This window comes from Balaenoptera borealis (genome assembly GCF_965194805.1).
Source record: "Balaenoptera borealis genome assembly, chromosome: X".
NCBI classification, from domain to species: Eukaryota; Metazoa; Chordata; class Mammalia; order Artiodactyla; family Balaenopteridae; genus Balaenoptera; species Balaenoptera borealis.
Window position 1 is genome coordinate 95357493 of NC_138881.1, and position 14817 is coordinate 95372309.

The following is a 14817-nucleotide window of genomic DNA, read 5'->3' on the forward strand; positions in this document are numbered from 1 at the left end:
GGCTAGTGATGAGAATGGCTAATTCTCTAACCACCAGCAATCAAAGCAATTTTCAGGAGCTCTCTCCTCTGTGTTTCTATCTTTCTGTCCTGAGTGCCTAATAAAATACCAGATAGTATATTTTCTCCATACCCACCCCAAACTTCCCTGATTACTGAGAAGATAAGAATGTGGAATCTCTAGCTATGGTTGGGAAACATTTTCTAGGGTGGTTAGCATTGGATGATAATAAAAGGAATTTTGGTGAGCTGGGCAGATGCTTTCTGCCTTGGAATACCTTGTCAGTTATTCCTAGTGGTCTGAGCTTTTGGTTCTGATGAGGCCAATTCTTGACGTTTGAGAAAGAGAAAATCTCAACTTTTGACCCACCTGGATGGAAAGCTCTGGGGCTTTTACAGTAGGATACAGAATCATAATTGGCTGGAAGGAGGAACAATTTATCTAGGACTGTTGGCTGCAGTATCTAACCCATTCATGCATATCAGCACCAGCTCATAGGAGTCCCTTACAGGAAATGGATCTGGGTCTTGGAAGCAAGTATAGCTCTTAAGACTGGTACATGTCCTATGATTTGGGAGGTTCCAAGCTGGTCCCACCACCCTTTGGAATCCTTCTCTGTCAGATCATGTTGGCCTTTTATTCTGCAATTGAGAAGTAAGTCCACAGGAAGAGAATTGCAGTGATGTGCGATTAATTCAAAAGGAAAGATTTGTATTAGCTGGCTAACTTTTATAAGAGGAAGGCCTTGAATGTCTGGAGAAGGGGATATTATATTGGGGAAATGTTACTACAGAGTGTTGATAGTGGTTCTGAAAGGGAGAGTTTGGTCTTCTAAAGGCAAATTTCCTTAATGCCAAACTTCATACACTAATAGCCAAATTAACACAATCACCATCCTTCTTATATCCTGACTTCAGTGTTACTAGCTTTATATATCCATCCAAATGACCACCTGCAAGTCTGAAGGAAATGAGCATCTATATATAAGGCCTCTCCTTTCCCATTTATCTAAGCTCCGTCTTTCTTGCCTCAATACAACTATACATATACATTATCTTACTTACGTTGTACTGAATCTAAGCACAATCTCAGAAAGCTTTTGCAGATTTGGGCCTCAGGAGCATAAAGAACCCCATGAATATCTATTGATACTTTTAGATAAGGAACTTTGTTTTGGGGCATGAGCAGGCTAATGGGCTTATATAGCTTCATTCAGAATATTGAGTGGTTACTTGATCTAAAGTATAAGTTGTAACCCTGGCAACTGATCCTGGGGGACTTACAATTTGATAAGGCATAACTAAGGTCAAGCCTTAGTTTTAATTCATTTATGAAACAAATAGTAATGGAATGTCCATAACATATCAGGCACTGTGCAAAGCACTGAGGATACAAGAATGAACAGGGCATGGGCTCTGCTCTCAAGAAGATTGCAGATGAATAGGAAGATGGGGCTAAATGCAGTGGTAGAGAGAAGCACAGGGTCTGAGGCCTTGGGTACAGAGGTGATCACCCAGGGAGTGGTAAAGTAGAAACCTTGGAGCACAACAATATTTGAGGTTTGAGCAGAGAAAGAGATTCCAGACTAGGAGACCAGGGATGAATGGCAAGAAAAGGAGAGAAATGGGGAGAGAATGATTTCAAAGAAGTCAAAGAAAGAAGTTTTCCAGGGAATAGTCAGTAATGTCAAATGGCACATAGAGATCAATTTAAGAAAATGACAGAAGAGTATCCATTGAATTTGGAATTATGGAGATCATTGGTGACTTCAGGGAGAGCAGTTTTAGTGGAATTATGAGAAAGGAAGACAATTTACAGTAAGTTGAGGTATTAATGAGAGATCAGAGAGTTAAAATGGTGAGTGTAGGCTATCGTTTCAAAGAATTTAGCTGGGAAGGAAAAGGAATAAGAGGATGCCAGCTAAAAAGGATTGCAAGTTAAAGAATATTTTTAATTTTGTTTAATGTAGGAGAGCCTTGAGCACGTTCCTATGCTGTGGAAAAAGAATCAGTAGGAGAAAAGTGAGGTTGAGGATAGGGAGAGGGAGAGGATGCTTTAAACAATCAGTGTCCCTGAGAACAGGAGGCAGTAGGGTCCAAGTAGATGAGTTAGCCTTGAACAGGAAGAGTGACAGCTCACTCTTTGGGACTAGAGAAAAGGAGTCAACAGTGGGGCTGGTTGCTGCATAGGAAAGTCTCCCTTGATAGCCTTGATTTTCTCAGTGAAGCAAGAGGCTCAAGCATCTGTAGACAGTGATAGGAGAGGTGGCAGAGTAAGATTTATGACTGTCAGGTGTCTGGCTGAAACTATGGTGCCCAGGAGAGAATATGGGGAAAAATAAAAACTACTACTAATACTATTAAATATTTGGAAATTCAACAACCCTAACAGTTTGGGATTTTTAGGCTAGTGTGTAGAGAGATGCCTTATCACCAAGCAAAGCTCAGCAATTTCTTTAGCTCCAGGTCTCAGCTGGGTTATTGAGGTAGCTCCGATTCATGTTCAGAGCCTTCCTATCTTCCTCTGTAAACAGCTCTATACATACTACAAGTCCCAAAACTTTGAAATATGCCTGAAAATAATAATGATGATGATAAGGAAGAATGGTTAACATTCATTCAGTGTTTCGTAAGTGCTAGACACTGTTTTAAGCTCTTTACATGGATGAGAGTTAGCTAAGAAGGTTAATCCATGGAGATTGTGCGTGTGTGTGTGTGTGTAAAATAAACATCATATAGCTGGCATATGTATAACATATATACTCCACACTGTGCCTGACACCTAGCGGAAACTCTAGTTTTTCCTTTCTTCCCGCATATTCCCCATCCTTCACCCTTAGCCCTTGCTACCCATCATTCCACAGGGCTGGGGCAGGAGAAAGGTGAATGCGGAAGGTGTCTCTGCGTCATGGTCCCTGGTAACAGACTGGTTAGCGGAGAAGAGTGAAGCCCTTGGGATTGCCTTTGGACTTGCTGTCTAAGCTTAGTCTCTCCATTCAGGTTGTCATGTCTTTGAGGGCGGGGGCTATGCTGGACCACTGTTTGAGGCCCCCATAAGCAGCGGTGGAGTGGTAGGCATGCAGCAGGCCCCAAATAAGCTCTTAGTCTGGGCTCAGCTCCAGAGGTCCTAGTTTTCAGCAACTGCCGAGGCAGGTCTTGGAGTCACGGCTCCCAGCTTCTCAGAAGCACAGAGGGCAGCAGCCCAAGCCACCCGGTAGCAGCCCTCTCGGCAGCGCCCTGCTGGGGACGGGGCACCTGCACCCCGGACGCAGCTCTGCCACCAACCGGCCAGATGACCCTGTGCCAGCCTCCCTGCTTGTCTGGGCCTCAGGGTTCTCACCTGGGGAGCGAAGGTCATAAGTTTTGTTCTGCCTACTTCACAGAGGTTCTCTAAGGAACAGTTTGGATGACAATCATGAAAGCTCTTTGCAAAGTGAAAGGCGTGCAGATGTGAAGGGATGTTAATTCCCAGGGCCAGACCTTGACTCAGAAGAAGACAGAAAGGGAGGGACCCTCTGAAACCTGGACATATGGGGGCTTTAATTGGTTTTCCTCCTCTTTACCCAGCATCCGTGATGCAAGCTGGTACTGCATGTGGAACACTCTGTCCTTTGAGATCCTCAGGGACAGGAGAATTTGTCAAGCAGAGAGGCAGCAAGCAGCTCATGGTGGTGTGAAAAGTAGATGAAATATGGTGGGGTTCTACTTGTGTTTCTTCAAACATTGCCTGGCTAACAGCAGTCAGGTGCAAGGCAGGACACTTGTCCTCTGTTCACTTCCCAGTAAACCTTCCTCTCCTTGCTCCTTGCAGGGTAGTCAGGACCCACAGCTCTATTCTGAACACTCCCCCCTTCCTTGATCTTCCCTTCTTCCCCTGCACAACCTCATCCATTCTCTCAGCCTTGAGCGGTACTTCTCAAATCTGTGCCTGCAGTCCAGAGCTCTGACCCAAGCTCTGGATCTGAAACCACTTGGATGTCCTATAGGTGTCGCAAATTCACCCTCTCCACAATCTGACTTCCCACTTCAAACCTGCTGCTTCTCTTTCAGCTTGAGCTGTGCGGAAGAGATAACCTAAGAAGCAGAAAGGGAGATGGTTTGGATTTGAGGATACGAACCAAGCCTCTCTCTTGTAAGCTGAGGAGAAAGGAATAAGGGTGAAGCCTAGAGAGCTGGATGGAATACAGAGGAAGCTTTGTGTTAACTGATTTCACTTCATATTCACAACCACTAATCTCAGCTGCGCCCTTGGTGCTGACTGCCACTCCTATACATTTCCTTGGTTCATTCACTCTCTCACTCTTTATACTTTTCTTTCTTCTTCAACATCCCTACACTCCCTCCCTCAAGCCCTCTCACAGCAGCTGACCTTCTGAAGCAGTCAGAAGAGAACTCCCACAGACTCCCACATCTACCCACCTACTTGCAAATATACCCATATTGTTTCTCTTCTCTCTTGTTACTATGGGAGAACCATCTCTGCTCCTATCTAAGGCCAACTACCCCATTTCTACATTACATCCCAACACCTCTAGGTTACTCAAGGCTATTGCTCTAACATTTCTCCCGTTGATCTTCTGCATCAGTGGTTTTCACTCTCTACTGGTTCATTCCTACCACTGTATAGACATACTGTTACTGCTTACCTCTTAAAAAAAAATCCTCCTGTTGACTCCACCTGACTCTATATCTATGGCCTCATTTTTCAGCTCACCTTCTTAGCAAAACTCCTCAAAAGAGTTGTCTCTCCTTGTTGTCCCCTATTCTCTTTTGAGCTCACTCCAATCAGGCTTTTGCCTCCATCACTCCACCAAAATTGTTCATTGTAAAAGTCACCAGTGACCTCTAGTTTGTTGGATAAATGACAGTTCCTATTCCTTACCTTGCTAGACCTATCAGCAGCAATTAATACAATGAATATACTTCCTGAAATGCTTTCCTTTTAAAAAAGTTGAAGTACAGTTGATATATTTATTTTTTAACTTAAGTATTTTTTAATTGAAGTATAGTTGATGTACAGTATTATATATGTTACCGTGTACAAGATAGTGATTCCCAATTTTTAAAGGTTATACTCCATTTATAGTTATTGTAAAGTATTGGCTGTATTCCCTGTGCTGTACAATATATGCTTGGAACTTATTTATTTTATAAATAGTAAATTGTACCTCTAACTCCCCTACTCCTATTTTGCCCCTCCCCCTTCCCTCTCCCCATTGGTAATCACTATTTTGTTCTCTATATCTGTGCGTCTGTTTTTTGTTGTTATAGTCACTAGTTTGTTGTATTTTTTAGAGTTATCACATGTAAGTGATAACATACAGTATTTGTCTTTCTCTGACTTATATCAGTTGACAGAACGCCCTCCAAGTCCATCCATGTTGTTGCAAATGGCAAAATTTCATTCTTTTTTATGGCTGAGTAGTATTCCAGTGTGTGTGTGTGTGTGTGTGTGTGTGTGTGTATTTATTTATGTATCACATCTTCTTTATCCATCCATCTGTTGATGGACACTTAGATTGCTTCCATTATCTCAGCAGTTGTAAATAATGCTGCTATGAACATTGGGCTATGTGGATCTTTTCGAATTAGTGTTTTCGGTTTTTTTGGGGATATATACACAGGAGTGGAATTGCTGGGTCATATGGTAGTTCTATTTTTAGTCTTTTGAGAAACCTCCATACTGTTTTCCATAGTGGCTGTATCAATTTACATTCCCATCAACTGTGTACTAGGGTTCCCTTTTCTCCACATCCTTGCCAACATTTGTTATTTGTATTCTTTTTGATGATAGCCATTCTGATAGGTGTGAGGTGATATCTCACTGTGGTTTTGATTTGCATTTCCTTGATGATTAGCAATATTGAGCATCTTTTCATGTGCTTGCTGGCCATCTGAACTCCTCTTTGGAAAAATGTCTATTCAGGTCTTCTGTCCAATTTTTTTTTAAACATCTTTATTGGAGTATAATTGCTTTACAATGGTGTGTTAGTTTCTGCTTTATAACAAAGTGAATCAGCTATACATATACATATATCCCCATATCTCCTCCCTCTTGCGTCTCCCTCCCACCCTCCCTATCCCACCTCTCTAGGTGGTCACAAAGCACCGAGTTGATCTCCCTGTGCTGTGTGGCTGCTTCCCACTAGCTATCTATTTTTAATCAGGTTTTTTTTTTGATGTTGAGTTGTATGAGCTGTTTATATATTTTGGATATTAACCCCTTATCAGTCATATCATTTGCAAATATTTTCTCCCATTCAGTAGGTTGTCTTTTTGTTTTGTCAATGGTTTCCTTTGCTGTGCAAAAGCTTTTAAGTTTAATTTGGTCCCATTTGTTTATTTTTGCTTTTATTTATTTTGCCTTGGGAGACTGATCTAAGAAAATATTGCTACAACTTATGTCAAAGAATGTTCTGCCTATGTTTTCCTCTAGGAGTTTTACGGTTTCTTGTCTTACATTTATGTCTTTAATCCACTGTGAGTTTATTTTTGTATATGGTGTTAGAGAATGTTCTAATATCATTCTTTCACATGTAGCTGTCCAGTTTTCCCAGCACCACTTATTGAAGAGATGGTCTTTTCTCCATTGTATATTCTTGCCTCCTTTGTCGTATAATAGATTAATTGGCCATATGTGCATGGGTTTATTTTGGGGCTCTCTATCCTGTTCCATTGATCTGTATTTCTGTTTTGTGCCCGTACCATACTGTTTTGATGACTGTAGCTTTGTAGCATAGTCTGAAGTCAGAGAGCCTGATTCCTCCGGCTCTGTTCTTCTTTTTCAAGATTTTTCTGGCTATTAGCTATTTGGTTAATCAATTTACTTCATCAGTATCTTACAGTTTTCAGAGTACAGGTCTTTTACCTCCTTAGGTAGGTTTATTCCTAGGTATTTTATTATTTTTGATGTGATAGTAAATGGGATTGTTTCCTTAATTTCTGTTTCTGATAGTTCATTGTTAGTGTACAGAAATACAAGAGATTTCTGTATATTAATTTTGTATCCTGCAACTTTACTGAATTCATTGATGAGCTCTAGTAGTTTTCTGGTGGTGTCTTTAGGATTTTCTATATATGGTATCATGTTATCTGCAAGGAGTGACAGTTTTACTTCTTCCTTCCTTTGAATTCCTTTTATTTCTTTTTCTTGTCTGACTGCTGTGGCTAGGACTTCCAATACTGTGTTGAATAAAAGTAACAAGAGTGGGCATCTTTGTCTTGTTCCTGATCTTAGAGAAAATGCTTTCAGCTTTTCACCATTGAATATGATGTTAACTGTGGGTTTGTCATATATGGCCTTTATTTATGTTGAGGTAGGTTCCCTCTGTGCCCACCCTCTGGAGAGTTTTTATCATAAATCGATGTTGAATTTTGTCAAAAGCCTTTTCTGCATCTATTGAGATGATCATATGGTTTTTATTCTTCAATTTATTAATGTGGTGTATCACAATGATTGATTTGTAGATATTGAACAATTCTTGCATCCCTAGGATAAATCCTACTTGATCATGGAGTATGATCCTTTTAATGTGTTGTTTGATTCGGTTTGCTAACATTTTGTTGAGGATTTTTGCATCTGTGATCATCAGTGATATTGGTCTGTAATTTTCTTTTTCTGTGATATTTTTGTCTGGTTTGGGTATCAGGGTGATGGTGGCCTCATAGAATGAGTTCAGAAGTGTTCCTTCCTCTGCAATTTTTTTTTGAATAGTTTCAGAAGGATAGGTGTTAACTCTTCTCTAATTGTTTGGTAGAATTTACCTGTGAAGCCATCTGGTCCTGGACTTTTGTTTGTTGAGAGTTTTTAAATTACTGATTCAATTTCAATACTGGTAATTGGTCTATTCATATTTTATATTTCTTCCTGGTTCAGTCTAGGTAGATTGTCCCTTTTTAAGAATTTGTCTATTTCTTCTAGGTTGTCCAATTTATTGGCATATAGTTGCTTGTAGTAGTCTCTTATGATCCTTTGTATTTCTGTGGTGTTGGTTATAACTTCTCATTTTTCATTTCTGATTTTATTGATTTGGGCCCTCTCCTTTTTTTTTCCTGGTGAGTCTGGCTAAAGGTTTATCAATTTTGTTTATCTTTTCAAAGAACTAGCTTTTAGTTTCATTGATCTTTTCTATTTTTTTTTTGTCTCTATTTCATTTATTTCTGCTCTGGTTTTATGATTTCTTTCCTTCTACTAACTTTGGGTTTTGTTTGTTCTTCTTTCTCTAGTTCCTTGAAATACTTTCTTTACTTGACTTCCAGGACTTGGCGCTCTTCTGGTTATCCTCCTACCTCACTGACTGCTCCTTCTCTGTCTCCTTTACTGATTCCTCTTCCTCTGTTTCCTCTAATCTCTGTGATCCACAGGGTTACATCTCACAACTCTTTTCTGTCTCTACTCATTCCCTTAGTGATCTCATCCAGATTCATGGCTTTAAATACTAAGTATAAAATTATGACCCCCAATTTGATATCCCCAGCCCAGACCTCTTCTCTAACTTGAAGACTCATACTTCCAAAACAGAATTCCTGTTCTTCACCTCCAAACCTGTTTCTTCCATAGCCTTTCCCATCTCAGTAAATGTCAACTCCATCCTCGAATCTCCTCTCTCTCTTTTGTTCTCCCTCTACATGCAATATTTAAGGAAACCATGTTAGCATTACCTTCAGAATATATCCAGAATTTAACCACTTCTCATCATTTCCATTGCCATCCTGGTCCAGGCAACATGATTTCAAGCCTGGGTCATTACAGAAGCCTCCTCTAACTAGACTCCCTGCTTCTGCCCTATACCCCTACATTTTATTTTCCACACAGAAGTATGAGTGAACCTTTTGAAAGCTAAGTCGAGTCATATCACTTCTCCATTCAACACCCTCCAATGGCTCCCATTTCACTTAGAGGAGAAGCAAAGTTTTTATAATGGCCTGTAAGATCCTATCTAACATGGCAGTGATCCCCATCCTTTACCTACTCTGATCTCATCTCCAACCATTCTCCCCTTTTGTTTACTTTGCTCTAGCCACCCAAGTCTCCTGACTCTTTCTAGAACATGTCAGTCATATTCCTGCTTATGGGTCTTTTTCCTAGTTGTTACTTCTGCCTGGAAGGATTTTCCCCCATGTATACATATGACTTGTTCTGTCAATGAAGGAAAGAACCAAAACAATTAGTGAATGATAAACAACCTCCTGAAACCCTCAAACACCCAAGGCCATAAGGCCATTCTTCTTTGTCTTTATATATACTCTCTTTGAGCAGAGAGTCAGCTCTCACCTATAAGGTCATGACTCCCAACTCTCTCTATCCAGCCCAGATATGTTCCCTGAACTTCAGACTCACATCTTCAGTTGGCTACTGGCAGAGCAACTGCAAATGGTTCTGGAGGAAGTGGGGGCCTTAATCTAGCTTGGTGCTCTGCTCACCAAGTCCTGTACCAGGCTGCATTAGACTGAGTAAAGCGGTGCTTTTTGTTCACATGAAGGCGCTAACTGTCCACTGACCAAGTCTTGTGCTCAGGACTGTCTACCTGGAGAGATCGCCTTGTTAAATATTCACACAAAAGTTCCAAAAAGACTAGCTGTAACTCTGCCTCCCAGGCATCACTGCCTGAATGTTCCACTGGCACCTCAAACACAACATGTCCAAAAATGAACTCATCTTCTCTATCTCCACTGTGAATCCACTCCTGTTCTCGACTTCCAAATGTCTGTTAGCATCATCATTTTCCCAGTCATTTAAGCTCCAAACCTCAGACATCTTCCTCCCACTACCTTCTGCCACTTGAAGGCAGTTTCAGGTTCTGTCAGTTCCATTTCCATGATATTTCCTGTCTCTGGAATCCTGAGACCTCACTGTATCCACTTGAGTCTAATCCTGTCCTAAGTAATTCTAAGAGCTGTTTAGGAAATTCACTTAGCAAATAGCTATGGAATTTGTGAGCTGCAGATGGGTAATTATCCATTTAAACTATAAACCTGGTTTAAGTAGAAAATCTAAGAAAAGATTGGAGAAGAATACCTCCTTTCCATGTTCCTGATCTGGACAGGAATGGTTAATGCAGAGGGAATTATAGACTTCCTCAGTATATTGAGGTGGGAATTCGTAGCCCCATTCCTATTTTATAATACAACCCACTATTGGCATACTCAAATATTCTGAACTTTTGTTTTCTCATCTGCAAAAATGAGGTAATTGAATAAGATGAACTCTCAATTTCCCCTTGCTCTAATAGTCCAAGTTTCCAAGACTTTTGCTGAAACAGACACTTCACATCAGGGAAAAAGAAGAGGGGGATTAGTCCTTATTAAGTACTTCCCATATGTACCAGACTTGTTATATCCATTATGCAATTTAATACTCAATAATACTTAATAATTCTGTGAGGTAGATACTGTTATGCCTGTTTTTCAGTTGAAAAAACTGAGGTTCAACCAAGTTAAATAAAAATTTTAGGGTCACACACTTGATAGAGGCTGGGCTTGACCTCAGGTGTCTTTGCCTTGAAAGCCTATCTCCCAGATATAGACATAGAATTTGCTCCTGTGATTTTTCACTTAGTTGCCTTACTTTAATCCCAAGCTGCAAGACAATTTGTTTTCAAACCAAGTGCACTCAAGTCCATTCTCTACATCTGCGTCTTTATTCCTGTCCTGCCCCTAGGCTTTGTGACCACCTAGAGGGGTGGGATAGGGAGAGTGGGAGGGAGACGCAAGAGGGAGGAGTTATGGGGATATATGTATATGTATAGCTGACTCACTTTGTTATAAAACAGAAATTAACACACCATTGTAAAGCAATTATACTCCAATAAAGATGTTAAAAAAAAAAAAAGTAAAAACAAGTGCATTGAACCAATCGTCTAAGCATCATTTACAGTCACTTGAACTCTGGAGCTCACTTTTCTCTTTCTCTGATTGTCCAGTTCACTTCTAGCTACATATTGCAGTAATCTTGAAGCATGGTGTTCCTCCAGGGAAAAACATAATCGTGCATAGTTTTGTGGCGTGAGCAGGATTAATTATGAAGAAGGATAATTAGAATGCTAGGCGAGATCATTTATAATATCATTCAAGTCAAATTCTTGGCAGTATCCTTAGAGAGGACCCACCCCCTTCCCTCTTTTGCTCTAATCAAGTCCCCTTTTTCTGATACTCTGGAAGAACTCTGTTGGGAAAGTCCACTTTTAGGTGAGAAAGTTTAACCACATCCATTGGGATCACATCTACCAGTTGGAAAGTGAAAGAATCAACCTGTTGACTAGGCACATTGGAATCTCTTGAGGTGCCATGACTGGTTTGGATGATTTTTAAAAAATTACCAATGATGAATTAAGGTTCTTTCTACAATATTGCAAAACCACAGAACATTTACTAGTTTAAAAATGTAGTTACGTATCTGGAGTTCGGTTTTTCAATTCTGTTGAAAACAAATGACTATTTTGATAAACATAAGCAGGAGTGGAGTACTTTAAGAGATATTAACCATTAGTGCTTTTGCACAGATTAATTTTTATGACAGCAGCATTATCCAGCAGGACTCCTAGGGAGAGAGACATAGAACAGGTAAATTTTGATGGGAAGAAGAGAGGTTATAGAGTTTGGGCAACGGTTTCAGTTGCTATAACTGAATTAGCCTATAATTTCATTCTTTTTTTCTGTCTTTCGAGGGCTAAGTCCTCATCTAGACAGCTAGCAGGCAGGCCGGTGCCATTCATTGAAGAGAAAATGGATTGGCAGTTAGTAGGTGGCATGATGATGTTTGGTGCCTGCTTGGAGGAAGTAGGGTATACCCGAAGAGAATGGGGCTCTCTCGAGGCTTAACTTAGAGAAGTGAGTAATGCGAAATGCCACTTCCTTTCTGTATCCCAGGCTGTAAAGAAGGAACATTTGAAGGGCAGTGAGCTTTTTAAAAAAGGCCCTTCAGTAACACAGAGGTAACCAATGCATAGGCCAGCTGTGTTTATCAGTGATCATAGTTCCTCAGGGGTAAAGAAGTAGAGTCAAGCATCAGTGAGACACCCACTCTAAGCCGTGGAACTGCTGTGAAATATTTGGTCCTAGAGAGAGCAAAAACCAGAATGGAACAACAGTAGTCCACATAAGTTAGGGTTTGCAAAAAGAGATAAGAACAGCACAATGGGAGCTAACTTGATACTCTGGTGAGATTAAGGAGAACAAGCAGGGCTTTCAGAGACAAAAGGATAAGGTGGAAGAATTGAGTGATTCATGTACAGGAGAGAGCGTGAGATTAGCAATGACTAAAAAATTGTCAGAAGCCTGAGCTGTTTTGAGATCAATCTTTTGAAAGGAGCAAGATCAGAAAATAAATCCTTGAAAGTTTGAACATTTTGAAGGTTTGGCAGGAATTGGTATAGACCAAATTGCCCCCAGCCAACTGCTTAATTTACTTCGTTTGTTCTGAGACTACTCATCCATATGATTAATTGCTTTTGACTGTGCCTTTTAGATGTTTGCACATAGCAGTACTTTGTTTCATTCATTTATTCATTAAGCATTTAATAAAAAACCTCTTGTGTACCTAGAACTGAGGTTGAAGCTATGAACACTTAAGAAAAAAAAAGAAAGAATTGGAGACACACATGTTTCCTGCCCATGAGGAGTTTATGATATTGTTTGGGGGACAAGATTTTCAATCATTAAACAATTTAAAAATCATGATTATGCAGACATGTTCTTGAAAGAAGTCAAGAAATTCAATATTTGTGAGTTAAATAGTTCGTTTGGTACCCTAGCCCTGAATGAATGATCATGTCTAACATTATTTTCTGTAGGGAAATTGACTCCGAGCTGTAAATTTAGAAGCAAAGGGGTCGTTGTGAGTTGGGGTTCATCTGGGACACGGATGTTAAGCTGGGCCTGGATGGATGACCACGGAGGAGGGGGAAAGCAATAGGCAGAGATCCAGAGGCCAGAGTTGCAAAGGTGCACTCAGTAGCAGTAAATAGTAAGGTTTGATTGGAATCTAGGTTTCATGTTGAGGAGATAAGTCAGGCTGTTAAGGTGAAATCTCTTGAACGTCAATCTGAATGTATTGATTTGAATTCTGTAGGGCGTTTTGAGTAGAAGAATGGCATGATCGCTTCTAATTTCTTCTTTGGTCACTTAATAGTATAGCATGTCTATTTCACACACCATATAGTCTTTGAAAAGAGTGTACTTTAAGCTGAAACAATTAAGTAAGAATAAGGTATTAAGGACTGTTTCCCAGACTTTTGTCTTCCAGGATCCATGTGGCCATTTAGAGCCTAAAATTAATATTCACAGTTGAAGGCATTAGGTGTGATGCTCTCCCGGACCTAAGTGTGCCACCCTGGCATTTCTGTACCCAGGTGAAATCTCATGACAAAAGAACCATTCCATTTAACAAAACCAGTTTCAACATCTATGGACAATCACCATCTGGTTATAACAAACTACACAATAACCTTAAAAATGGGAACACTCTTTTCCCCCTGACATATGAGGAAAGAGCTTTCAGGAAGGTGAATCGTAGTGCCTAGGAGCACAGGGTTTTTAAAGCCACACAGATCTAGGATTGGAATCTGAATGTCACTTCCTAGCTGGGTCACTTTAAGTAAGTTTCTTTACCTCTCTGAGCCTCAGTTTCTTCATCTATAGAATGGAAACAAGCATTCATATCTCAAAAGGTTTAGGATTAATTAACATCGGGCGTTCAAAGCTTTCAGTACAGAGTCTCTGGCACATGGCCTTCAGCATTCAATAAGTGCCATCATTTGTTGAAAGTGGTGCTGAGACTTCTGAGTGCATACAGCATGGAAGGTGGAGGAGTGGGGCGGTTAAGATAAGGGCATGGCTTCTGGAGCTAAGCTGCCTTGACTTGAACACCAGTTCTGCTTTGTGAACTGGTGCAAGTAACTTAAACTTTCTATGTCTGAATCTTCTCATCCACAAAATGAGGATAATAATGATGGCTGAGTAATATTCCATTGTATATATGTGCCACATCTTCTATGCCATAGAATTATGAGGATTAAATAAGTAAATACATGTAAAAAGTGCTAGAACACTGCCTGGCACATAGCAAACCTCAATAAATGTTAGCTACTATTATGTGCCAGGCACTATATGCTGAAGGTTTTACATGCTTCATCTCGTTTCATCCTCAGATGCCTTACGAGGAGGTAGATATTATTATCCCTATTTCATAGAAAAGGAAATTGAGGCTCAGATGAGTTCTAGTTAGTAATGGGTCAAAGATCACACCACTAGCAAATAACTCAAATCCAGGTCTGTCTGACTCTAAAGCCCTGTAAGCCTCTTAACCACTGCTCTATAGTAAGGCTTGCTTTTTGCAGGAGCAGTTCAGATGTGGTATGCCAGGGGCCAGTGAGAAGGGAAGGGGACTCGTCTGGCAGGAAGGTAAATTTGATGTGAGAATCGTTGAATTTGCAAGGCTGGAGGGGACTTTCAGTGGAGGATGTCTTGCTATTTTCTGTAGAAAGATGTGTCCCCTTTAGAAGCAAGCAGTCTGTTCTGAGACCATGCTGTCAAACACTTCAGGAGATTTGTGGTGTTTAATTAGAAAACTTGGGCCTACTTTAAAATAGCAATAATGCAAACTTCTACTTTAAGGGGCAAAAAGCTAATGAAGAGTAGCTGTAGAATGAAAAGCCACCCTCCTAACTGAGAAAGCTCAGTTATGCCAAATGAATACAGTATAAAGAATCAAACAGGGACCAAGGTTAAGAACGCAAAAGAGCTGAGGTGGGTGGAAAAAAATCTCGTTAAGTCACATCCACAGCTACAGAGTAGGACTCAAGAAGCAGGGTAGCAGCAG

General features: G+C 40.3%; 1 long non-coding RNA gene across 1 annotated transcript in view; it reads left to right on the forward strand.

Moving 5' to 3' along the window:
* The window catches only part of LOC309620851, a 100182-nt gene that overhangs the window by 40251 nt on the left and 45114 nt on the right, over positions 1 to 14817 (forward strand). The gene's annotated exons all lie outside the window — the stretch shown is intronic.